General features: G+C 42.8%; 1 protein-coding gene and 1 pseudogene across 4 annotated transcripts in view; one reads left to right on the top strand and one right to left on the bottom strand.

The window, feature by feature from the left end:
* Window positions 1-26,080, bottom strand: part of SLC25A21 (solute carrier family 25 member 21) — a 460,856-nt gene that overhangs the window by 144,596 nt on the left and 290,180 nt on the right. The gene's annotated exons all lie outside the window — the stretch shown is intronic.
* On the top strand, window positions 21,429-22,344 carry LOC112296513 (calponin-2 pseudogene; annotated as a pseudogene).

Below are 26,080 nucleotides of genomic sequence, written 5' to 3'. Positions count from 1 at the left end.
AAAGGACAAAATCAAGGGGGAGGGTGGAGGAGGGGGAGGGAGGTGGGTTTGGCTGGGGTGGGGTGGAGGGATAGGGAGAAAGGGCAGACAACTGTAATTGAACAACAATAAAAAAAATAAAAATAAAAAAATAAAGTGCTGTAAGTGCAGGGATGGGTTAGTTTTGTAATAATACAGTATATAGAAATTCTATATACTGCAAGCAACCTAAGAATATGGTAAAAATAGTCATCATGTTGCATAAGAAGACAATACAAATTAGCACAAAGGAACACTAATATTGTAAACTGCAATTAGGTAAATTGCAAGGATCTCTTGCATTTGGGGGGAAACAGGTGAATTTCAATCAGGCAAGACTTCACTAATTTTTCAAATCTTTTAACTTTTCTTAGGATCAGGTTCTGTAATACAGTGAAATAGAAAATGCTCTGGAGTCAGACAGACCTGGGTTCAAATCCTAAGTATGCCACTTACCCAATGCACAAACTCGGACAGGAAACTTAAACCTTTTTGTTTCTTTATCTGAAAAAGTGATATCTATTTTGCCATTTGCAGTGAGGATTAAAAAGACAATTTGTGTAAAATCATTGGTATGCATATTTCTCAGTAAATATTGGCTCTCTTCCACCCCTTCTCAATCCTAAATTGTCCTCCCTTCTCTCTCCCTTACTGCCCAAGCACCTTGGAAAGAAGGAGACATAAAAAGGCTGAGAATAAAGCCCTGTCTTGTGAAACAGGAAAAGGGACACAGCCTCACTTCCTTTTACTCTTAAACCCTTGTTAAAGGTTTCCTGACTCTACAAGGAACCATTCACACTCATTTGGCATTCTCAAGGTGTGTCCCAGTTTCCCTGCGTCAAATGTCCAATAAGCTGAGCGAAAGAGCCTCCTTGTCCAGTAATATTTTTTACAAAAATTCTTCATTATCTTCTCTATTAGGTAAAATGCAATGCAAGCACGAATATGATCACGAACAAATGGTTACCCTGTTAGTGCTTAAAAAAACAGCCATCCCACCATGTCGGGTTTTCAGCTGCAAACTTTAAATAAGAAATCGGTTTCTTTGTTCCTATAGATTTGTCCAGTTTTCCCACGTAAACAAAAATCCATTTCTTAGCATGCACTATAACATCTTGATAACAATTTAGCACCTATGCAAAAAGAGTTAGAGATTACAAAATCATTTAAAATACATTATTTCTAGACTGAGCAGACATAAGTCTTTGAGGATTAATTTCATGCTGAGGGTTAAATTTCACTTTCACGATAGGCTAACCATTGAGGCTAACCATTGCCCCGGGCTGCACAGATAATGAACCTGCCAAGGGATTAGCAAGGAAACACTGGTGTTATTATAAAGCGGGTACACTTCCCTTTCTAACCAAGTTCATCCTACATGACATTAACAAATTACTCCCTCTTTCTGCCCACATTTCAATATAATGTGAGCCAGCAAGTGACCCTGAACCAATAGGGACACGAGATAAGATCTTCTCAGTGCCTGAATGGCTATTAAACTGGGCTGAGAGAGCGAGACCTCCTGTAGGGAAACACAAAGCATTTCATCTCCAGAGGGAGGAGCCCCTGCCTTCATTGCTGCGACCTTTCTTTGGTCGTAAAGCTGCTAAATGGACGTGATGCCAAGAGGTAGAAACGTCTCAGTCCAAACATTTAGCCTACAAAAAGGCACTTTCCAGAAAACACAAATGATACAATTCACTTTTGACAAACTTACAAAGACCTAATATTTTCTAAATAAGAATTTAATGGCTTAGCATTTGTTAAAATATATATTCAGGATATTTCTCATTTTTAGATAAAAGTTTTTTTTTTTCAATAGCCTTTCTTAGACAATAGACATGTTCATAGAGGTCAAATCTGTTTGTTTTTTCTCAGTCTTCATTCTCAGAGTAGCATCTGCTGCTGGGGGTTGGAGTGGAGTTCCCTCGAATGTTGGGGTTCCTCCCTGCTCAGAATGGCACTCACCATTGTGTGTGTCAACTGTGGTCTCCAGGTACTTGTCTTTTTTTTACTACTTGGCTGTATAATCCCTGAGGGCAGGGAGTTAAGCTCAATTTGCCTTTGCATCTCATCTAGAGTCCCACCAAATATATATAACCTTCACAGTGTAAACACTCTGCTACGGCTGGTCGAAGGAACCAAGCCAGTCTCCACATTTGAACATATCCCGATTCCATTGTACAACGTCTGGAGCAAAGAACATCTAACGGACATGCAGAATCTGTTCTCTGTGAAATTACGATTTAGGAGAGTTTAGTATAAATTAGGAGTACTTTTGTTAAGAAGCTCTTCTGTCATTGAATGTGCCAACTGCTGCCAAAGTGAGACCTGCTACTTCTGGAACATGCTAATAATAAGCAGCAGGAAGAGAAAATGCGGAATGTCTAAGACATTCATTGGTATTTGCTACCACCCAGCTTGGCTCAAACCATGAATCTTATAGGAAAGCACAATATAGTTTTCTTGTAATATATTAGTGCAACCCTTTTCAAAATATTTTCTTGTGAAGAGTAGAAAATGTTTCTATAAATTCACATTCTCATTTGCCAGTCGGAAGTCTTCAGAACTGATCTTGTTGCGTTTCCTGTGTATTCTTGGACTAATAGAATATTGTGCTCTTAAACACAGAGGTGTTGGATGGTAATATGGGGGCATTGTGTAACGAAGATGGAGGGCTCTAAGTTTTGACTTCTGAGCTCCTCTAGAGTAAAGCACTACATGAGCCCATATCTGAGAAGGCAGCTTCAGTAGAATGGGGGAGGTGGGCCTCAGAGTTCCTGGGTATGGAAATGAGCAGATGGTAGAGAAAATGGATGTTGACAGTAAGTACTCTTCATCCAAAAGTTGGGTAGTTAAGAAAAAGGGAGGGAGGATAGCTAAAAGAGGAATTAATAAAAAGTATTTTTAAAGGATAGGGGAGATGAGCATATCTGTAGTTAGGAAAATCAGATTAGAGGGAAAAACCAATGAAGCAAAAGAAAGAAGGGATAGAGTAAGTCCTAGAGACCTAGAAGCATGAGAAACTGACTGTAGAAAAGAGACCAGATACTTCCTCTTAAAAACAAAATAAAGACTGTGTTGTACACTTGAAACTAATATAATATTGTATATCAACTGTAATTTAAAAATTTTAAAAAGAAAAAGAAAGATAAGAGAAGTGACACAGGTTTAAGCCAGAGTAGAGGATTTTTGAAGGAAATCCCATCAAATATCCCCAATTTCCTCAGTAGAAAGGAAGGCAAGTTCATCTGCAGAGAATGATAGGATGGTGCAACACTGATTGGTGGCTTGTGGAGTGGGACAGAGCCTAGAGAGGCTTCTGTGCAGAGGGACGTGGGCACTCAGAAAAGAAATTAATTAGAAATCTCGCCACGTTGCTGTGAGACCAGGGAACGTGGAGCTGGGACTATATGTGGCCGAAATGGCTGGCTGTGGGCATCCAGACTCACAGCCAAGTGAAGTCAGAGGGCGTGGAGGCCAACCAGAAGGAGCCAAAGGGTAGTGGTCCTGAACGGGGTGCAGCGCACACAAGGGAGAGGAACAGAGGAAGAGCAAGAAGAGGGGGGATTTGGGACTTGACATGAGGGAGGTGAGTTTTCCAGTCATAGAGAAGAAAGCCAAGGCTAGTGCAGGGACTGACAGGAGGTTAAACGCTTGGTTGGAAGGCTGATGATGTCATCGGGGAACGGGCTCTGGCATGCTGTAGAGTTGTGCAGGCATGTTGCAGGCACTTGGGAAGTGACCAAGGCTTGAAAGAGAAAGATGTTGAGCGAGGGTCAAGAACAATGGCAAAGGCAAGTGAGGAACATGCCAGCCCTTGTGTGTATAGAGAAGAGGAGAAGCAGCAGCCTCTTCCGGAGGGTTGTGAGGCATTTCAGAGAGTCAGGTAAAGGGGTTGAAGAAGGGGGTGAGGAGATGTCTTAGGAGAAGGTGGATGGGCTAGTGAGCAGTAGCTAGAGGTAGAGCAAACTTAGGGAGACCCAGGGCTGACGGAGCCTGGGATCAGAGAGCAAGAGGCAGCAGTGGACCCCGTGGCTTTGCAGTTCCTTGGTGTCTTCAGCTCCCATGACCTGTCTGTACACTATACTTCCATGATTCACCCACATGGCTAAAGTCTGACTGTGTCACACTGGAAAACTTTCTAAGACCGTGATCTCAGACTGTGACTTGCTGCTACCCTGTTCTTTCACTTCCTAGGCCATCTCCACCACTCACTGCCACGGCAGCAGGGCCTGCAGGTGGGCTCCCGTCTACGAGGATATTAGCGAGGAGCTCTGGGAACCAAGTCATCACTGCAGAGTCAACAGAAGAGATTATAGATACAGGTGTGCCACAGCTGTCCTCATGGAAGATCCCAAACCAACTAGAATGACAAACACTAAGAGGAAATTAAGTCGGAGTCAAGAAGTGCTCTAGGAGGAAACAGATGGCCAGCGGTGGGCAACGTGCTCAGAGCTGCCAGGGCCCTCACTCTGCTTTCTCCTCTGGGTGAGAATGTGGGCTTGTTGATGGGGTGTTCAGCTGGAAAACAGATCCCAGATATCTGTAAAGATTCCCTGCCTTCTTCCCAAACAGTGAAATAAGTGCACATTTTAAAGGGGTTGAAGTGCAACATAACAGTATCTTCTCAGCACGGGTACTGGCCGCTGCAGAGCCCTGTCGGGGTCTTTGGGAAGCTATACTGGGACACATAGCACCCACACCTCCTCTGGGTGGCCCCAGAGCATCTACTAAGATTGTGTAGCTTTTGCTAAATAGACCAGGGCTGTAATACGGACTTTTCAGAGCATGACTGCATGGTCTCTCCCAGCCAGGCTGCAGCTACTCGAGGTGCCGTGGCTGAGGTGTAAGGAACAGGGTGCAATATCATAAGCCTGAGACCCTAGGAAGATGGCCTGGTCTGGAGAAAATCAACTTCAGAGACCAGCGGAGTAAGTTTCCAGGAGGCTGGAAGATCATTGGTAGAAGCAATTTGTATTACTTTGACTGGTACTCTGGGCTACGGTATCAGGGAGACTTTATGTTGTACGTTAGTCAGCATTCCCGCCCATGGTAGCATGAGACGTTGATGCTTATCTCTGGAGTCCAGTGAGAGTCTTATTCGTTTGTTAGCTGCCAGAAGAAACACACCTTTCCCTTTTATTAAGCATTTCAGTTGGTTACGTACATTATACCACTACATCTACTAGTCTCTAAGTGGAAGTTTCAAGTTGCTACAAGGTTAGTGCTTTTTTTCATATCTCACTTGCTATGGAGTGTGTACTCTATAATCTGCCAAAACCATTCCCCTGAATGAAGTTCTTTAATCCACATAATTACTATATAAAAATATATTTGCAATATTTTTATTTGATGTTTCCTTTAAAGGAGTCACTGAAGTTTATCCAAGATCACTTACAGTAATTCTCCATTTTCATATGAAGGTTATTAAACCTTAATTAAAGTGCATTTACAGTCAACTGTGAGAGGCTCTCATTTAAATTACGTTGACAAATTATATTATAAATCCCCATCGTCTTAAACACATTAACTCATCTCTCAAACCACATTTCGGAACAGAGAGCACTTGCATTTGTACGCAAAATAAACATTCAATGCAATATCTACTAGGAGGCGGGTATTTTCCCCAGAGAACACATAACTGAAAACACAAAGAGCCAATTTGTTTAAATAACAACTGTTTTTTGGCTGATAGATCATGTCCATAGCTTAAATGGAACTGGCCAAAGGGAACTAAATTAACCTCCCTATAGCTCAGTCTAGAAGAAGGCCACATGCACGGAACATTAGATGACACCCTTTGGCTCTAAGGAGTTAATTTGACCTATCACAATCTAATTCCCCGAGTCCACTCAAACAATGACAAATACAACAGGGACAAACCACTGATGCAAAAGAAATGTCCTCTGAGATCCAGAGGGTCCAGTTCACTGCTGGGAGATGGTCAAGAGTTGGTGAGAAATGAACTGTGACTTGAAGGGAAGCCTTGCCTTGAGCGCTCGCTGTCCTGCAACGGCAGCACAGAGGCGACCTCCCGGAGGGAAACGGGCTCACAGAGCTGACTCCATGGGAACATTCTTTGACCAGTTTCATCGTCATGTGTCAGAGTGGAACTGAAGTCGTGGTCAAGAATAAAAACAAGAGTTTTAAAAGAAAACTTATTATTCAAGAAGTCACTGGGAAAAGCCCATGGGAGTCGATCCCTCTGTAATTAGAGACGAGAAACTTGTATAATGGATAACAAAAGGAAGGGTTTATTTCAACCACAAATATATTTGTTTGTCTTTATCTTTGGAAATTCCAATGCAAAATAACTGTTTGGTTAGCCCTATTTGCAACTATCTTTTATCTACCAAATATTTCAGTGTTTTCAACATTATTTTTTTTAAAGTCCTCCAAATGGGTAACCTGAGAAAATTCCTTACTAGCCACATTAATGAGGACGGACAAATCAGTTTGTTTTGGACAGCCTTTACTCACACAAAATTTCTGGAAATGCATTGTCCTTCAATAGTTTGATAACATCAAGTTCCTTAGATTAGGCTTTGAAAAACCAACTATCTACCCCAACGTTTCCTCACTTAATATTGTAAAACAGAATCACATAACACACAAGGTTTTTAAAGTCCTTCTAAAATTCAATACGCTGTCAGTTCCAAAAACTGTAGATGGATAATTTTTCATTAGGTCTGATATCTGATGTGCCAGCAAGAAGGGAGAAAGGACCAGGAAGACAAGCGGGATGAAACAGTAGCAGCTCCGACCTTAGTGTTTTGGGTTCGAATGCTAGTTCCACCACTTAGCTGTGTTACTTGCTCTGATTCTAAAATTAAGATTATTGGAGGATGAAATGAAATCATGTCTGGCAATATATTTGACAGAAAGCGAACACCAAATAAATGCTAATTCTCTGTTTAGGAACTTGGAGTAAATGAAGTTCTCTTTTCCCTTCTTACAAAGAATTAACACAGTAAGCCTTGAGTTACTTGCCGTCTAAAGTATCAACACGTCCTTAGTTTGTCTATTATATGTAGTACATGATGATTTCGAAAATATGACTTGTCTCTCTCATGAAGACATTATCCTTAAAAAGAATAGTGGGTACCCCCTCACTGAAACATACACATAGCTGAACACAGAAGCATCACTCAGGGCTCAATTAACTGAGTAGTAAAAACTTTGGGGCTTTCACTTCTATAACAATTATTAATTACTTTGGTTACATCTCTTCTACCCATTCCTCACAGTTCTTCCTCACATATACAAAGTTCTCCAGAATTCATAAGTACCCACTTTGCCCAAAAGCTCTACTATTCTCCCAGACCAGAAACCTCAGAATCATCCTGTATTTTTTCCTTTCCTTGCATTCTCTAATCGTCAAATGTTATTTCAAACAGCTTTCAGGTTTGTCCTTTCCTCTCCATTTCCATTGATTTCTTAACACAGGGTTTATTGACATCAATTCACACCTATGCCCATTTATTAATTCCAGCCTCTTTACTTACTCCTATTTGTGACTGAATGTCTCCCTATAATGCTATTTTTACCCAACTGATACCCTGCACAAGAACCTACAACGGCTCCCTCCTGCCTGTTTCATCAGGGTCAAACACTGCGTCTTGGGATCCACACCCTCTGTAATCCATCCCCATTCCACTTTCACTTTAGTTTCTGCTCCTCTTCCAACCATCCCTCTGTCCAGGTAAGTGAGGGATGGCTACTGACCCAGGCTACTCATTTCCTCTGGGCTTTACTTGTGCTGTTCTTCCCCTTGGACAATTCTCCCACCATATCTATTACCTAAATCTTACACACGGTCAGAAACCCTGCCCAAAGACTTTGGTCCTCTCTCTCTTCTGCAAGTTTCATTTAAATCAGCACCAAATTTTCTCCTAATTTTCCCACATATTTTGCCTCCTTAAATTAATTGTAAGTCACTAGGGGAGATGTGTCCTATTTTTTATGCATCCCCCCACCCCCTGCCACCAGCCTACAGTCTACACCCAGGTAGCTGATTCAATGATACACTAACAGATGCGGGAGCACCAGATTGCTAGCTGTCTAGCCAGTCAGTTTTCTTCCTTCTCTTCTTCCTAATAAATTCCCTGATTTTATTTGGGGCAATACAGTTCTCAACCTTCCATGCAACTTGGTGAGGTGCTGGCAGAAATTACTAGGTAAGGCTCCCAGGAGATTACTTTGAAGGTATGACTCAGCTGGGAAGCATATTCTTTTTGCCTTGAAGCTGGACCTTCAGGTGGAGTCCCGACAGCCATTTCGCTCTATGAAGTGACTTTACAAAAGGGTAGAAGCCACAGTGAAGAATGGAGAAATCCTAAGACAGGAGGACCCTGGGTCCTGAAATTGTAGGATTACACTCCTGCTTTATTTGGAAAGGAGGACTCCCTGTTATTTACAGCTAAACACAATACCTCACTTACGTTGGTGCCAATGAAGGAAAGAGAGGCTTGGGTGTCAGGTGATATAAAGTGAGGAGGAAATCACGATCTTTTGTATGAGCAGGAAAAGAATTAAGTAGGAGAGATTTAAAATCACGGAGCATCGAGGGGCGCACCCGCATGGCACTCCTAGCACATTGCTGCAGAAGCAGAAACCCGAGCAGGGGAGGCAGGCAGATGTGGAGCTAGGCGACAGGTGTGCCTCGGTCCATTTTTCTCAGGGGACTGGCCCTGAATACGAAGAGGAAAGAAATTGCTAGGGGACGTGCTTGGCACCATATGGACTGGAGCCCGGCCAATGCTACACAGATATTCTTAGTTAAAAAATGCATATGCCCAGTAAGAACATTCACAGTGGCTATCAATTCAATCTGAGGATACTAATCAGGTAGGATATTACATGATCCAAACTCCACGGTGACCTAAGGAAGATGAAGCTCTCAGAACGTTACTGTTATCATCACGCACAGTAGCAGCATATGGAACTAAGCAGTGTGCTATTCACTTTGCCTCTGCGATTTTAATTTAGTTATTAAAACAATAACCAGAGAGGAGGTGGGAGGGGCTCAAAGAGGGAAAGGGGGAAGGATTGTCAAGGAACATGTATAAAGGACACACGGACAAAGCCAAAGCGGGGTAGGATCCAAGGTGGGAGGTGCAGACGGCTGGGGTTGGGGGGAGTAGTGGGGGGTAAATGGAGACAACTATACTTGAACAACAATAAAAAATATTTAAAAAACCAGAATATTAAAAAAAAACAGTTCCATGAGGTAACTATTATAAACCTCATCGGTAAAAGTCATCTAGAGTCATTGGTTTCGAATATTTCGCCACACATTTGTTTTCTCCCTCCTTCCCTGCACATGTGCACGCGTGGAAAAGATGAATATTTTGCTGAGTTACTTGATACTAAGTTGAAGACATTATGACACTTCACCCCTAAACACTTCAGATTAATGTCCAGAGAGTAAGGACATTCTCCAAAAAAACCCAAATGCCATCATTTCATTCACTAAATCAGCAATTGGGCACCAGTACAATACTATTATCTAATACTCAGTCCACACCCAAACTGCCCCAGTTGTCCCAGTGACATCCTCTGTCACTCGTTGGTTCACTGTACGCAGTACCACAGATCACATTAATTTTCATGCGTCTTTCACGCCCCTCAGTGTAAGATCACTTCCTGACCTTTTACTCGGTCTTTCAAGACATCGACCTTTTTGAAGAATACAGACGAGTTGTTTGCAGAACGTCCCACGATTTGAATTTGTTGGATTGGTTCCTTACAATTTTTCAGGTTAAACACAAATATTTTTTATAACAACGCTCCGTAGGCGATGTGTCCTTTCCATGTAGCACACGAGCAGGCACACTATGTCACTGTGTCCCACCACGGGTGGGCAAAGCGGCTCACGGCAATGCTCTGCAGCACTAAAGAAGTCAGCTACTTCATAAGCACCTAACTTATTAGCATGTGAATCAAGCACTAATCAGGTTAGTAACAATCTACTCCGCATTCATTTTCCTGTCCACTTTAAGAACATGTCCTCCTTAATTTACAACTCCCCTTCAGTTACAGAAATAGTGTTTTCTTATTTATAACAAGTTTTATGTGATGGAGAATTGCTCCTGCTCCAGATAACATGTGGGCCCAGCATCATTCACAGCTTCCTCCCGGCGCCTGGGCTAGAACCTGGGTGCAGGTGGCACCAGCACTGCCAGCCGCGTGCATGGGGAGAACCCAGCACACCAGATCACATAGCACTGTGCTACCCAGAGAAGGAGGCAGGAAGAGATGAAGCCAAATCTGAAATATGACCCCTGAGGACTCAATCATTTCCATTTCATTTTACCTAATGAGGCAGGAGTTAGAATGCTGACCTGATCAGAGTCAGATGGAAGCCTGAGAGAAGCGAGACCCCCACTGCCCTCCTGTCCCGACACCCTTTGTTACCTCCAAGTGAGCTGAGACCAGGCTGTGAACCATGTAAATAGAAGGCTTCCAGGTTAATGAAAAGCTTCAGCACCATTCAAAAATCTGGACAGAGGGTCATGCCGTCTCCTAATCCAGAGAAACTTCATGCAGCTCAGTAATAAAGTTTAATGAATGCTGGTCATTTTGAATCACGGGGCTGAGAGCCTAGCCAAGGGCTAATAGTTTCCTTACAGAACCTCTCCTCTGGCGGGGACACAGCAAGTATTTGAAAGCTGCAGGGGAAGCCAGAGTCGTACATGAAATGTAATATTCCATATGCCCAAATCCAAGGGGAAGTTCTTGAAAAGGGCAGTAAACATTTCTCACAAGCTGATGTTTTTATTAGGTGGTGGCATGCTTTGTGCGGCATTTCATTAATTAGCTGCAAAAGGAACCTTCTTTCAACACCATGTCAGATTTGACCTATTGTAATCATGTAAACACCGTACAAAGCCAGGCTGCAGAGTAGATTCTCCATCTCTCCGGGAGCACGTGCATATAAGGCAAGCTACCAATTTAATTAAAACTGACCCTGGAAAAAGTCACTTCTCCCAGACAGTCAAGCATGGATTTGTTTTATATGAATTTTAAAATCTGACTGTCCTAGTGGCCTAGAATAGCAACACAGAAATGTTGCTAGATAGATTTCTGAAAAAAGTAGACATCATTTTCAGAGTACATGAAAAAATCATACAGAAAAATATGAAGATCAAATACAACTTTCACATGGGTGGGTGCAAACCTTACATCCTTGAGATTCATTTTAAAACGTAGTAGAAATTATACTCCGGTTAACTAGAACATAAACTTAGACATGCCATCAGTCAAATCATATTCTAAAAATGTTCTCCCTTACACACAGGAGAAATCTAAAATGTGCCAAGCCATGTTGAGGCCCTGGGATTTTCAGGAATGCAGAGAACTTTTCCACATTTAAAAGCGCCTCAAGTTGAACTATTTCAAACAAAACTTCTATAGAAGAATGGGATCCAATTGATGGCCAAATGGTCAGATTTGCCTCAAAATCCTCATTCAACAAATAGGACTTGCTATTGGCTTCCACTTACTCTTGTAAAACAATTAGCTAGGACTTTAGACATTCTCTTGACAGGCAAGTCTGGGAATTCAATGTAAACGTGGATTTGAAGATTTATGGGGTGAAATATTGTGATCGCACACCGGCGCTTCTCCAGTTTTCCAGAGATCATAATTCCTGCCTCTGTTTATTATTCAGTTTATGGTTGGGGCATAACAGATGATTCATTTTTAATGTGATAAATGTTTGGGGGTTTGTTTGAGGGAAATAAAAGTTTATAGTTCAGCACTGGACATGGATAGTAAACTGGAGTGTAAGGCAATATATTTCTAAAACATGGTGATTAGGATATTTATTTGCTCCTTTATACCCAGAGCTCCAGTGAAGAGTGACTGATAGTGTTTACTTTTAAACCTCAAACCACATTACTCTGCTTTGCAACTTAGTGAACTTTCTAGAAAGAATTTCAATTTTCTCAAAAAATCTCAACTACTATTTTCTAGTTGTAAAAGGAATTTGTAATTCTTTATATGAAGATAACACTTACTAAACCACACAACGCATAAAAAGAGAGGAAGATGTGATCAAAACAAAGTACCCCAGACCCATAAGAACTTATAGTCCAGGAAAAAAAATAATGCTTAGAAACACATAGTAGTCTGGTGGTCTCCATTATTTGGATTATCTCTTCATTAAGCCAGACTTTTGTTTAATTCATGTATCGGTCTCTCATCCACATATTCAACAGAATTTTACTGAGCACATACTACATGTCACAGTTCCAGTACTAGTGACGCAGGAGCGAACAAAACAAGGTCTGTGGTCCCAACGAGTTTACACCTTAAGGAGGGACACAAACGGTAACAGGCAAAGATGTGTGGGTCCTAATCCTTTTCCACGGTTCCCAATCCAAACTCTCAGAACATCCCCAAAATGTGATTTCCCCCTAAGTTTGTGGCCAACTCATTTGGTGACAAAATTGAAAAGGAAGTGTGGCTCTCTGTATTTTGCATTACACTCAGTGTGAATGTGTGTACGTTTACGGTCAGAATTACTTGTTGGATTATGGAGTGGTGTCCCAGACCCTACTTGTGTTTGCAATGTACATGGGAAGTAAGTACACTATGTTACTTTTATAAAACAGAAAATTTCTGAGTTCTGAAACATTATCTGTCCCCAAGAGCTTTCAAAAAACAGTTTCACTGAGGTATAGTTGATACACAAACAACTGTACATATTTAATGTATACAGTTTGATGAGTTTGGACATAAACACCCATGACGCTATCAGTACAATCAAGTTAATAGACATATCCAACTCCAATACTTCCGAGAGTTTCTGTGTGTACCTTTGTTTTTACTTTTTGTGGTAAGAAAACTTAACATGCGATCTGCCCCCTTGACAAATTCTGAAATGCACAGCACTGTATTGTTAAGTATAAGCTTCATGTTGTATAGCAGGTCTCCAGGTCTTATTCACACAGCACCATAATCTCAAACCCATTAAACAGCAACCTCTGGTTTCCCCGTTCCCTGCCCCTGGCAACTGCCAGCCCACTCTCTGCTTCTGAGTTTGACTGTTTTAGATATCTCACATATGGGGAATCATACGGTATTTGTCCTTCTGTGACTGGCTTATTTCATGTAGCATGGTATCCTTAAGCTTCATCTATGTGGTTGCAAAAGGCAGGATTCCCTTCTTTTATAATGCTGAATGAGACTCCAGTGTACACCTCATTGTCTGTATCTGTTTATCTGTTGGCAGACACCTCAGTTGTTCCCATATCTTGGCTTTTGTGAATAATGATATACAATGAAAATAAAAATATACAATGAAAATGAGAGTGCTGATATCTTTTAGAGATCCTGACTTCATGTCTTTTGGGTGTATAACCGGAAATGGGGTTGCTGGGTCACATGGTAGTTCTATTTTTAAATGTTTGAGTGGCTTCCATACTGTTTTCCATAGCAGCTGCACTATTTTACATTCCCACCAACAGTGTGCATGAGTTTTGGTTAAGGAATTTCTTTTTTATTTTTATTTTTAAAGATTTTATTTATTTATTTTTAGACAGAGGGGGAGGGAGGGAGAAATAGAGGGAGAGAAACATCTATGTGTGGTTGCCTCTCACACGCCCCCTACTGGGGGCCTGGAGGGCAACCCAGGCATGTTCCCTGACTGGGAATCGAACCGGTGACCCTTTGGTTCACAGGCTGGTGCTCAATCCACTGAGCCACAGCAGCCAGGGTTGGTTAAGGAATTTAAATCTGTGTACTATAACATCTGGAAGTGAATGAATAGACACATGGGTGAATGAATGAATAAACAGATGTTTAGAATACGTTTTCAGGTAAACCTGATAATTTCATTAAAATACGCAGTCATCAGTAGATTTATACATTTTGTAACATCTAGAATCTAATGCTAGGTTATTCAGTAGTAACTGACCCTAACATTCATTAGTTCATTAATTAGCACTTACTTTGTCTACTGAGGAGACTAACAGGAGTACAGCATAGTCTCCGTCTTTGTAAACATACAATATAGTATGGGAAATAGATATGGAAACAGAAGAATGTCACACAGATGTGATAAATGCCACAATTACCCTATTCTGCTTGGGAGAAGTGGACAGGGAGGTTACATTTGAGAAGTGTTGAAAGGTGAGTAGGTGTTTTCCAGACGGAGAAGGTAAGGGAGGACCCTCCAGGAGGTGGGTTTTTATGTGTAAAGGCTCACGGAATGTGTGAAGGGCATGGCATGCTTGAGGGAAAGGCGAGAAGGTCGCTGTGACGGTAGCAGAGTGTGCACGGGGTTAGACAGCTAAGAGGTGGAAAAGACAGCCGTGAGAAGCTCTTTCTGCGGCTTTGATGTATTTATAGGATGTTTTCAGGCATGGGAGTGAGTGAAATACTCAGCTTTTTTGCTTTATTTTTTTGTTTTAGGAAGATAAGTCTGGAAGCGGTATAAAGTTATGTTTGAATAGGGACCAAGAGTGGAAGGCAGGCCTCAGGGAAGAGGTGATAAAGGCAAGTTGGGGAAAGGCAGCGTGAGCAGGAGGGCGGACTTGGGAGACATTCCCAATGGGTGTGCGCAATGAGGGGAGGGAAGCATAAGGTGTCTAAGTTGGAAGACTAGATGGAGAAAACCAGCTAGAAAAAAACACTATAAACTGAGATCATTTTAAGGTATTGCTAAGTATGATTTATCAGCCCCCGGATGTTCTCCTTTTTAAGTTATCCCCCACCTCGAAAGGTCAATAATATACTGTTTTTTACACAACTGTGGACCTATTCATGAGGCACAAAAAGATTAGAAATTTTTTTCTTGTACTTCGGGACTTTCCAGTGGGACAAGCAAAAGAATCAGACACTGAGTATATTCTCCATACTGTCAAGGCCCAGCTTGGTTTCCAGTGTCAATAAATCATCATAATTAACAACCTTTCAGCCGAAAGGATCCCAAAGCACTTTCCAAATTATGCAACTCTGGAGGTGAACTGCCTCAGCTGTCCAACAGCTGTCAGCAGCATTCTGCCACAGGGACAGAGTGAGAGGGAGGATGCAGAGTCTCCATGGAGCCCCTTGCAGCACTTAGGTCTGTGGAATGCAATTCCCCACAACCGAACTTGGCCCAGAGTAGGGTCTCATCTACTCTTGGTAGAAATGCAGTAAAGCCATTCTTATCCTCAAATGGTCAACAGATTTCTCTTGCTTACAAAAGAGCCCTGTGAATGGAATCAATACCAGTCCTTGGCCTAAGAAAATCAGTTATATATTTATTTCAAATTACATTTCTTATTTTGGTAATGGCTTCCTTAATCGTTGATCGGGGCATGGTGGGGTTAAGTGGAACCTCACTTCTTTTTCACATATTAAGAGATCACTAAATAATTGTGAAGTCGAATTCAATCAGGATGTTTGGAACCCCATGTGCTCAAATCCACACCACTCGTGTGTGTGTGTGTGTTTTGTTTTTGTTGAAGTTTGGAATTTTGAAGGGCCATTTTTGGTAACCTGATGAAATTCTATTTCTTTCTTTTTTTTTTAAAGATTTTATTTATTTTTAGGCAGAGGGGAAGGGAGGGAGAAAGAGAGGGAGAGAAATATCAGTGTGTGGTTGCCTCTCTCACACCCCCTAATGGGGACCTGGCTGGCAACCAGGCATGTGCTCTGACTGGGAATTGAACCAGCGACCATTTGGTTCTCAGGCTGGCACTCAATCCACTGAGCCACACCAGCCAGGGCAAATTTTAACTTTTCATTTTCCTCCTGTTCGTTGAGGCTCATCTAATCACACTAAATACCCTGAAATATTCTCTTGATTCTATGCTTTTCCAACTAAGAAAAGCAGGGGATTTGCAAAGTCATAAAATTGATATTGTGAATATTCTTAGAGCTCCTAATATATTGTAATATTTGGGATAAATACAAAAGTTGATATATTATGAAGTATAATGTAACATTAAAATAAATCTTAAAGATAAAATATGGGAATTTGAGTTTGTGTGGACTACTCAGGTACATCCCTAGGTAGTTCTCTTACTCGTCCCTGTCCCCATTTGCCCTTCTGCATTTGAGCCCCTTTGACTTGATAAGGAGAGGACTTTAACGAATAACTTTATGAGACATTGCCGTATTGAGTACTTTTACTTTTAAAGCACGGCTCTCTTGGACAGCAGGGGGATGAATTACACATTTTTGAAATGACAAATCTGATGTTAAGGAAATAACAGTGATGAAAGGTGCTTATACCACTGCTAGTCTGAGAATAAGACAATGTAATTCCAGTTGAAGTAAATTATTTTACTGATGCCATTCTAAAGGGAGAAGTAAGAACTTGATTGTTTTACATCAGTTTAATAAAATGAAAGTTTCTGGATTGCCTATTACATGCAAAGCACTCAGCTAACAACTCTAAGAGATACAGACTAAATACAAAAGAGATAACATCTCCAAAGCTTTGGGTTACACTAATACTGGGGACAGTCTCTCGGCATCTCTGGTGAGTCTTGGAAATCGGTTACCCAGAACTTATTTCCTGTTAAAACTTATGGCAGAGCCACAATGGACTCATTAGGATCTGTTATCTTGCTGAGTGAACTTCCCAGAATCAAGGGCTTATAAAAAGTTACACTTAATTTCACTTACTTTCAATTACTTGTTAATGCACTGCTTAATTAATTAGTTAATTTGTCCATTAGTTGACATCTTTATTGTTCTCCAGCTATGGGCCGGTCTCTGGATCAAGTGGCATATGTGTCCTGGAGCCACAGGACATTTCATCTCAGGTGGATATAGGTAAATGAACACGTACATGAAGTGCTGTGATAAGGGAAAGTGAGGGGGCGCACAGTAGCAGGTGGAGACGTGACCCTAACATATGAGAGGAAGACGGCTTTCCAGAGAAGTGACATATAAGCAAATATCTAAAGGACGAGGAATGAGCCAGGGAAACGGGGGAAGGAATGAGGTGGAGGGAGAATACTGTTCCACACAGTGTGAGCAAAGGAAAGCAGAGCAAAACAAGAGAGCAGTGCTTGGGGCCCAGAGCGCAGGAAGGGGAAATGGCAGGAGAGGTGGAGGAAAGAGCATGCGAAGGCCAGCTGTGACAGCCCTGTAAGCAGGGCTGAGGAGCGTGGACTTTGTCCTGAGGGGAAAGGGGATCCGAGTCCCCAAGAGGAGAGAGGAGCCTGTATACTTCACCTAAACAGAGGGTATCCTGACTCCCTGGCTCAGAGAGCAGACAAGATATTCGTGTGTGCTCCCTATCACACCAACCCATATTTTCAGAGAAGGAATGATTGCTACCCATGACTGACTCTTTGCCAGTCATTGCCAGAAATTGCATGGAATTTTACATACATCATAGCATCTGCTACAACTACTGCATCAGGTGGGTATCAGGACCTCTATTGTACAAAGTAGAAAATCTGGCATCAGTTGAGTAATCGGTTAATTCACGCTGTCTGTAAATCATAGAGCTGGGACTCAAACCCAGGCCTGTCTGCCTCTAAAGCTAAAATTCCTTCCATAGCTTAGCTTCCCAGCTACACAAAGCAGTAGAAGAAGATGAAAGAAAGTTTTCACTGACAGTCTCTCTTAAGGTGTGATCACAGAAAGCTACTTAAGCAGAACTCAGATTTGTCTAAATTTTCTTTCAATCTCTCAAAAAATAATGCTCACCAGGACACCAGTAACCACACTGGAAAACTAAATGACAGCTTACTGCTTTGTTATAACATAGGACTATCTCCACATTACCTGTACTCCCCGGGCATCTAACAGAGTCACAGCCCAGGGCACAAAAGCCTCCTAAAATCTCTGAACAGATGTCAGCACCATTCCTCCAAAAAGGAGAGCAGGGGTTCGGCATCTATTTAGGAAGCAATATTTTGGTCTTTATTATGCTCCACGGGACTTTTGCATTCACTACTAGAAATTCAGACTTAATGCATAACACAGGGGTTCCACGGTGCGACTGAGGCAGGCGACAGAGAATCCTGTTTTCTCCGCTGATTCTTTCCCAGTGGAAAGGGTGAAGACTGTGACATTCTACCATCCTCTTTAAATAAGAGATATACTTTAAGATTTTAGAGTGCCGTGTTGAAAATTGCTTGGTATCTTTTTATTTAAAGGAAGATATTCTACTTATGAACAAGCTAACAGATGCCGGAGTCATTAACTGTTTATTAAATTGGCTCTTTATTATGCACAAAATAAAGCATGTGAGATAAGCTGGGAGCCATATGTATCACATGGTGTGTTAGGGCCCAATCACACCTAATTTCAGTGGCTGAAGAAAGAGAGGCAAGCAATTAAGGCAGAGTTTGGTCAGCTTCTGTGCAACCGAGGACGGAAACCTGCACAGCTGGAGACAATTCTGGGCAAATTGATCAGAATTCCTTTACCTAAGTAGAGCCCAGCTAACAAGTTGGTACCCATGAGTTTCTCTAATCAGCAGCACGAATTTAAGAACCCAGAAAGGCAAGTTGCCTTGGACTATTCCATAGCTGTAAACCATGTCACATTAAGAAACAGGGACACCTGTTAGTTTGGGCTAAGGCCGACCATTTTTTTAAATGAATAATATGATTTGCTTGGTAACAAAATCCAGTGTCAGGAGAATTAATCAGTTGACTGTAGCTGATTATAAAAATAAACTGATAAACTAGACAAGAAATGGGGACTAGAAATGTTATGAAAATTATTACTCTTAATGGCATAATATTTGGGTATTTCAAACATTGTGTCCCCTATTGAAAACAATAGGGACTTACATTTTAATGTGTGTCCTCCAAATGAGCAGCTCAGAGTCTTGTCTGAGTTGCTAATCCCCAGAACCTTATGAAGGGTTGCTTTATATACACTGACGTTTGCTTGCTTGCTTGCTTGCTTGCCAACATCACGACCAAATCCAAAAAACAAAGTCTTTTCCTGGGACAAACCAGCTACTTTAAGGAGGTTTCCCTAATTCCTAAATAATGAACATGGTACTCTGGAAGGATACCAAACATATTAAACATTTGGAAGAGTTAGTGAAAACACTGTTACATATTTTTTTGGTGATAAAATAGATTTACCTCCCCCCAAATTTAGGATTATTTTTGCAGTTGCAGACTTTAACTCAAAGCCAAAAAGAACTGGAAATGCACTCACTGCTATCCACGGGAGCATGCTATGTAGCTGTTCCTCTATTGCACGGAGCAGGAAAGACCTACCAAGCAAAACCACCTACACACAGAAAAACAACAAAAATGAAGATAAGGTCGAATCTGTTTCCACCAGCCAGCTGAAGTGAACGTGGTTAGTTTGCTGTAGCATGGAAACACTCTTCCTGGATTCTACATCTTTTCTTAACTATACCATTGCTATTTAGGGGTGGGGGGAACAAAACTAACAATTAGACACACCTGCTTAAAGTGCCCTGTGCTCTGTTCACACTTCATGGTGTATCTTAAAGTGACAGCATATTAAAACGTCAATGCAATTCCTGGGCATTATGCAGCTATAACAACTGAAAAGTACAATTAGAGTTCCTAGCATTATATAACTGAGTTTGGCTCATTCAGAGTGCCCCAAAATCATATATTACATGAAACATGTAACTTTCACAAGATATAAAGCCAGAAAGATGGAAGTGTACTTTCCCATAAACTTCTAAATTCCTATTGGCTCTTTCATTTGTGCATTAAAAACAGAGTTGTAATATTCTTTGGGAGTCTACCATCGTGAGTGAGGCATAATGCATAAAACTTTGGATAGAGAAAATTGCCAGTCCGATATTTCCAAGACAAACACACAGCTAACCATATTCAGTATTAAATATATATATTTAAAAACCATACAGGAAACTCTCCTAAAATTTTACATGGAAACCAAATATACTGAATTTAAATATAATGAATATCATAAACATGAAACGGGATCAAATTGCTTCCATGCACTGAAAAAGGAAAACTGTAAATCTGTTACAACATATATCCCTGCTAATAAAGTGTGACATTCTCATTGTGAAAATCAGGAGTGCTGCAAAGCACTTATACCAGAAGGTTGTCTCAGTAGCCAAAATAGAACAGAATATTACAAAGAAATTTGGCCCTAAAACTGAAATAATTGTTCAAGAGGAAATAGTATGATTAAACCACTCATTTAAAAACGGTAACGCTAAGATATGAATCGCGTGTTCCAGATAAATGTTTTGTCAACACTCTGTTTCCATTAAAATCTCCCAAGGACAATCCTAAAATTGCAAAACCTGAGAAGCTGTCTAGTGAATGTTGTACTCAAGTACAGCATTTCACAACAGGCCGAGCACTTCTCAACAGAACACTACTCCATTTCAATTGTCCGGCCTCTTGTACACCACCACTTAACCCTCTCTGAAGTACAGTGTGGCTGTAACACACTGCTTGTTTTTTTATATATGAGCATTCATTTCTAACTTCTAGAAATCATTTCCTAACTTGCTAAGCAGCACCAGGACCAGCCTGACTCCCATAACTCCCCGACCCCTGCCCCCAGCCCAGGTCATCACCCGCAGTTCCTGTGCGGGGCCTGGCTGCTGTCTCACTCCTGAGAAGCCCCTGCTCCGCCCACTTGGACACGCAAACGCATGCTTACTCGACTAAATAATTGGTCGTACAGGGAAACGTGTTTTGACGGCTGCAGTTTCAGCTTAGCTACTCCTGGTTCTGCTGGACCAGTGACAAATGCCACAGCTTTTTAATGGTCTGATCCCTGGGACTTTTATCAGCCAACACCCTATTTTTCAGAGGTCTTAGGTGTCCTCTGAGACCCTCCAACAAACAGTGCTGCATTATGCATCTCGTGCTTTTGTTCCACTTGGATTAGAGAACACAGTCCATATATTGTCTATTTTCCCCACTTTTGCACTATAGCAGGTAGAGTGAAAAATCTTTTAAATTCTAGAAACCAGAAGTGTAAGTGTTCATTTCAACTCAGGTTTGACAACTGGTAGATTGATGTGACTTTTGTTCATTGAAGGCAATATTTAAAGTTAAGGTGATCATTCCTTTAATTTATCCATTCCTTTGGTTAGCACTTACATAATATCCATTTGGTACCAGACACAGGGCTAGATGCTAGGAACATATATAAATGTGATGTGATCTCATATTTTCACAGAGGGGACTACAAAAACCGAACAACATTATGGTGTGAAACATACATATTATATACATTACAGACACACACACACACACAGTTTATCCAGTGTCAGAGGAAAGAACAGTTAATTCAACCTGGAGATGTAGAAGAGGATTCACAGAAGTAGTCATATTTGAGCTGTGTCTTGGCCAATGATAGAATTTCCCCCAGGAGAAGCTGCATGACAGTAATCATTGCAAATCAAATAGTATATATAATGTTTCACACAGAAAATTAAAGATGGGCCCGCTGTCTCCACCACCAAAATGAGCTCCACGCAGTTCAACAAGGGGCCCTGGTATGGGCTTTCAGCCGAGGTCAAGAACTGGCTCCTATCCAAACATGACCCTCAGAAGGAGGTGGAACTCCGCAGCTGGATTGAGGGACTCATGGGCCTATGGGTTCTGACTTCCAGAAAGGTCTGAAGGACGGGATTATCCCGTGCACACTCATGAATAAGCTGCAGTGCAGCAGGGTCCCTAAGATGAACTGCTCCATGCAAAACTAGCACCAGCTAGAAAACCTTTCCAACTTCATCAAGGCCACGTGCAGCTACAGCATGAACTCCACAGACCTGTTTGAGGCCAGTGACCTGTTTGACAGTGGAAACGTGACACAGGTACAGGTGTTTCTTCTGGCTCTGGCAGGAAGGGCCGAGACAAAGGGGCTGCAGAGTGGTGTGGACATCGGCACCAGGCACTCGGAAAAGCGGGAGCAGAACTTTGATGATGCTACCATGAAGGCGGGCCAGTGCATCATTGGGCTCCAGACCTGCACCAACAAGTGAGCCAGCCAAGCAGGCATGACAGCATATGGCATGAGAAGACATCTGTACCACCCCAAGAACCACATCCTGCCACCCACGGACCACTCAACCATCAGCCTCCAAATGGGCACCAACAAGTTTGCCAGCCAGGTGGGCATCACAGCTCCCAGGACCTAGCAGCACATCTATGACACCAAGTTGGGGACCGACTCTTCCATGTCTCTGCAGATGGGCTACACGCAGGGCACCAACCAGAGTGGCCAGGTCTTCGGCTTGAACCAGCAGATATATGACCCCAAGTACTGCCCACAAAGTCCAGTGGCCGAGGGGACTCCAGAGTCAGCAGGTGACTACCCAAGCCCAGGGAAATCCCTGGAGTGTGTCCCCCTCACTACCAAGAGGAGACAGGCTACTGAGGCCCCCTTTGTGAGATATCTCCCTATATCATTACCCCATCTGGGATTTCAGGTTTTTCTGTGTCTTCACCTTGTTTTTCTATGTGTTCAAGTGCTTCCAGCTGAGGGTCTATGAAGGCCAGACCCAGATGCTTGTGGGGTGGGTGGTTCCCTGCCAGGGCACATCCAGGTAGCAAATTTCCCAGCAGGCTTTGGGCCAAGCTGTGGGTGGAAGAAGAAACCTGTACAGGGAGGGAAACTGGCCCTAATGGCTTCTGGTTGCTTCTGCCCCTCTTCCCTTTTCTCTGCTGATCAGTTTGTGGTTTCTGTGGCCACAAAAGTTTCAGGCGCTTTTAACAAAACAAAAGTAATTTTGAGGCGGGGGGGATGGGGTGGGGATGGTGGAGGTGGGAGTGCTGAGAAGGAAGTCCCCTGGGAGAGAGCCTGGCCACAGTCCCCAGATATTTTAGGCACCATGAGGAACTGGATTTCCCCAGGACCCTCTCAGGGGCCCAGTGAGGAAACTGAGGCACAGACAGAACAGCAGAGTTGTAAGTGGTTGAGGCAAAGCTAACCACACCCCCCCCCGTTTCCATACTAGTCCTTCTTCCCCACGAAGTACTGCATAGAGACTGCCACCAGGAGGCCCTCTCTAGGACCAACCTTAGCCAGGAGCCCTGGGGACAAGAGATATGTGAAATACTAACTGTGGACCAAAGGCAATAAAGACCTTTTTTGCAAAAAAAAAAAAAAAAAAGAAAAGAAAGAAAGAAAATTAAAGATGGAGGGAAGAAGGCTTAAAACAATATGGCTGCCTCATCTGTACCTACCTCAACATTGGTAGATTAGAAAGTTAGGGGCAGGTCAAAGGCGGAGACACCATCAAGGGAATCTTGGGAAAAAGAGGCTAAATGACACTGGATGGTGGGCAGTGAAGAGGAAGATACAGACACATGGAAGGCTTCAAATAATGGAGCTTCCTCCTCACCACTGGTCAATCCAGGAAGGGCCAGCCCAGTCCATTCTGGAACACCAGCATCAACATCACCTTGTCAGAAATGCAAATCATCGGCCCCCACCCAGAATGGCTGAATCAGTAACCCTGGGGTGAGGCCTGACCACCTGTTTTAACCAGCCCTCCAGGGGACTGGGGCACACGCTGAAGTCTGAGAATCACAGCCCTCCCCATCTGCAGAGCAACTCCCTGAGTACGGTTCCATGTCTCCCAGGTCATAATATCATATTCTCATGCCTAACTGGTATTTGTGACAGTCACATATCAGTATTTAAGCCTATTATATTGTTGCTCAATTACAGTTGTCCCAGTTTTTCCCCTGTTGCTCTCCCCTGCCCCGCACATGCGTCCCCCGCCTCCCTCAGTCAGTCCCCACCCTCCTGTCCATTTCCATGGATCCTCTATACACGTTCCTTGGCTAGCCCCTTCCCCTTCTTCCCCTGTTATCCCTCTCCTCCCTCCTCTCTGGTCACTGTCAGTTCTTTGTTTAACCCAGTGGTTCTTAATGGGGGTGTGTATGTGAGGGTGACTTTGTCCCCCAGGGGGTATTTGGGAATGTCTGGAGATAATTGGTTGTCCCACTGGGAGGAAGGTACTACCGGCATCTAGTGAGTAGAGGCCATGGGTGCTGCTCAGACATTTTACAAAGCCCAGGAAAGACCACGACAAAGAATTAACCAGCCCGAAGTGTCAACAGAGCCGAGGCTGAGAAACCATGGTTAACCTGACAAAGAAAGAGGTTTCCTTAGGATCCCTATTAAACTTAATGTTGGGGGAAGGAAAAAGCAAGGTGGGGAAGGCGACATCCAATCTGATGTCTTTAAACACAAATCTGCACTTGTGTGGGGAGGAACGTTTACTGATTTGACTGACTGTTTATTGTTGGTCCGTAAAGGAAGTAGGAGCTTTATGACCCTAACCGGGAACTGCTGGCTTTGTTTGCTCTCCTTCCCTTGAGCTTGTCCTTCTGTATATTGTTTCTACCCTGACTTCATTCTTTGATTCCAAAGCAGTCAGGCTGGTCATGATCTGATCTCAGCTAAGTCTTCAGTCCTGGCTGCTCAGACATGGCTTGTAAGAAGTGGGGGATTTTGGAGCCTACTCGTTCTAGTGGTGGGCACTGGGGTGGGTGGGTGCAACCTCACTGAGATGCTGAAGCCAAGATACCCTCCCTCCTTCATTTGGGAGAAGCCAGTGGAAAGGGCGTCACTGGCACCGGTTTGCAGAGGTCTGCAGCTAATTAGGGCTGTGCCAGACACGAGGTGGGGAGTAACCAGTATGTGGAAACCCTGAGATACCCACACCCTGGCATGTCGCTGGTATGGCAGCGGCGGGCAACAGGGCATGTACTGAGTGAATTCAGCTAGAATCTGAATGAGGCAGGAACTGCACTCAGTTGTAGGGACAAGAAGGAGGCAGATTTACGGAGACTGGAAGCTGGGCGCTGGAAACATGTCCCACACAGAGAATGTGGAATCAGATGTAAAGAACAAGTGAGAGGCACAACTATTTGGCTTGTGTTCTTTTTATGTAATTTGGGAGAGGCTTGTCTGCTGTGCCATCCAAGGAAGCTCGCTGCTGGTGCAAAAGCCATTTCGTTCCTGGGAACAACTTTTAGCGTGATTTTTTTTTTTTCCTTTTCACAATGATTTTTACAGGCCTCACATTTACCACTGTTTGATGACTCTATAATACACTCCAGTAGCCAAATGAAATACGGTTCTATTTTAGTTTTAAAGGAAATTCTTTGTATTTAAAGTCTAAAGTGTGCTTTATCTTCTGCCTTGGGACCTGGATTCCAGATTTCTCATCATCGACCGCCAGGGAGGTGGGCAATCGAAGGGGGCTCGGAGGACAGGGCCAGCGCGGGAAGCTCGCTTCCTAACAGACAGAGAGAGCAAGCGAGTGAGAGGCCCTCCAGTGGAAACACCTTTCAGGCAGCTCCGCGGGAGTCTCTATTTAAACAGGTGACCTTGCGGAAAGAGGCTCCAGATCCCATTACTGACTGCCCAGCTAGGGGCAGATTTGTTTTTACGAGCTCTCAAGGCACGCACTGGGGCCAGGCGTGAATACAGAGAAAACATGCGGAGACCTTGCTCCTTTTGCACATAGTAGAAAGAAGAGAAAATCTTGCTGAGGCGTTTTGAGAATGACTACCTATCAGTAAATGGCCAGCGACCAAAGTGGTCTTCATTCATTTAAAGTTTTCAATTATCTAGGGGGACTCGAAAAGAGAGTCGGATATTTCAGCCCTCCTGCTTCCTTCAGGGAATGGCAAGAAGAGGAAAACAGCTGCTTGTACATGAAGCAGTTTAAGGGTCAAATATTGCTCTGCCCAGCGGTGCTGACATCACTTAACTCCCCCCAGGAGAGGGGCACTGGCGTCACTCCCTGGGCAGCGGCCACAGGCCTCGCGATGGGCCGGCTGCAGCTGCCATTTTGTTTCTCCTCCGGCACCTACAGGTCAACGACTGCAAGTGAACGTTGCAATCAAGACTAAAACTTTGTTTTTATTGTCTTTTTCAGGGAAACATTTTTTTTTCACAGTTTATGAAAACACCACGTAGCCAGTACATTAAAATGTGAATTTCAAACTTTGCATAGTCATTAGATTAATCATTAGTCATTCGTGGTTGACAAGGAAGGTTATAATTTGACACCTGGCAAAAATCAGGCAGATTTCAGAGAATTGAGAGTTGGGAAATGAGATGGAAAAAACACCCTCTTTTTCACTAGGAGGTC

Source organism: Desmodus rotundus, chromosome 7, assembly GCF_022682495.2.
Source record: "Desmodus rotundus isolate HL8 chromosome 7, HLdesRot8A.1, whole genome shotgun sequence".
Classification (NCBI taxonomy): Eukaryota; Metazoa; Chordata; class Mammalia; order Chiroptera; family Phyllostomidae; genus Desmodus; species Desmodus rotundus.
This window is presented reverse-complemented; position numbering and strand designations above follow the sequence as displayed.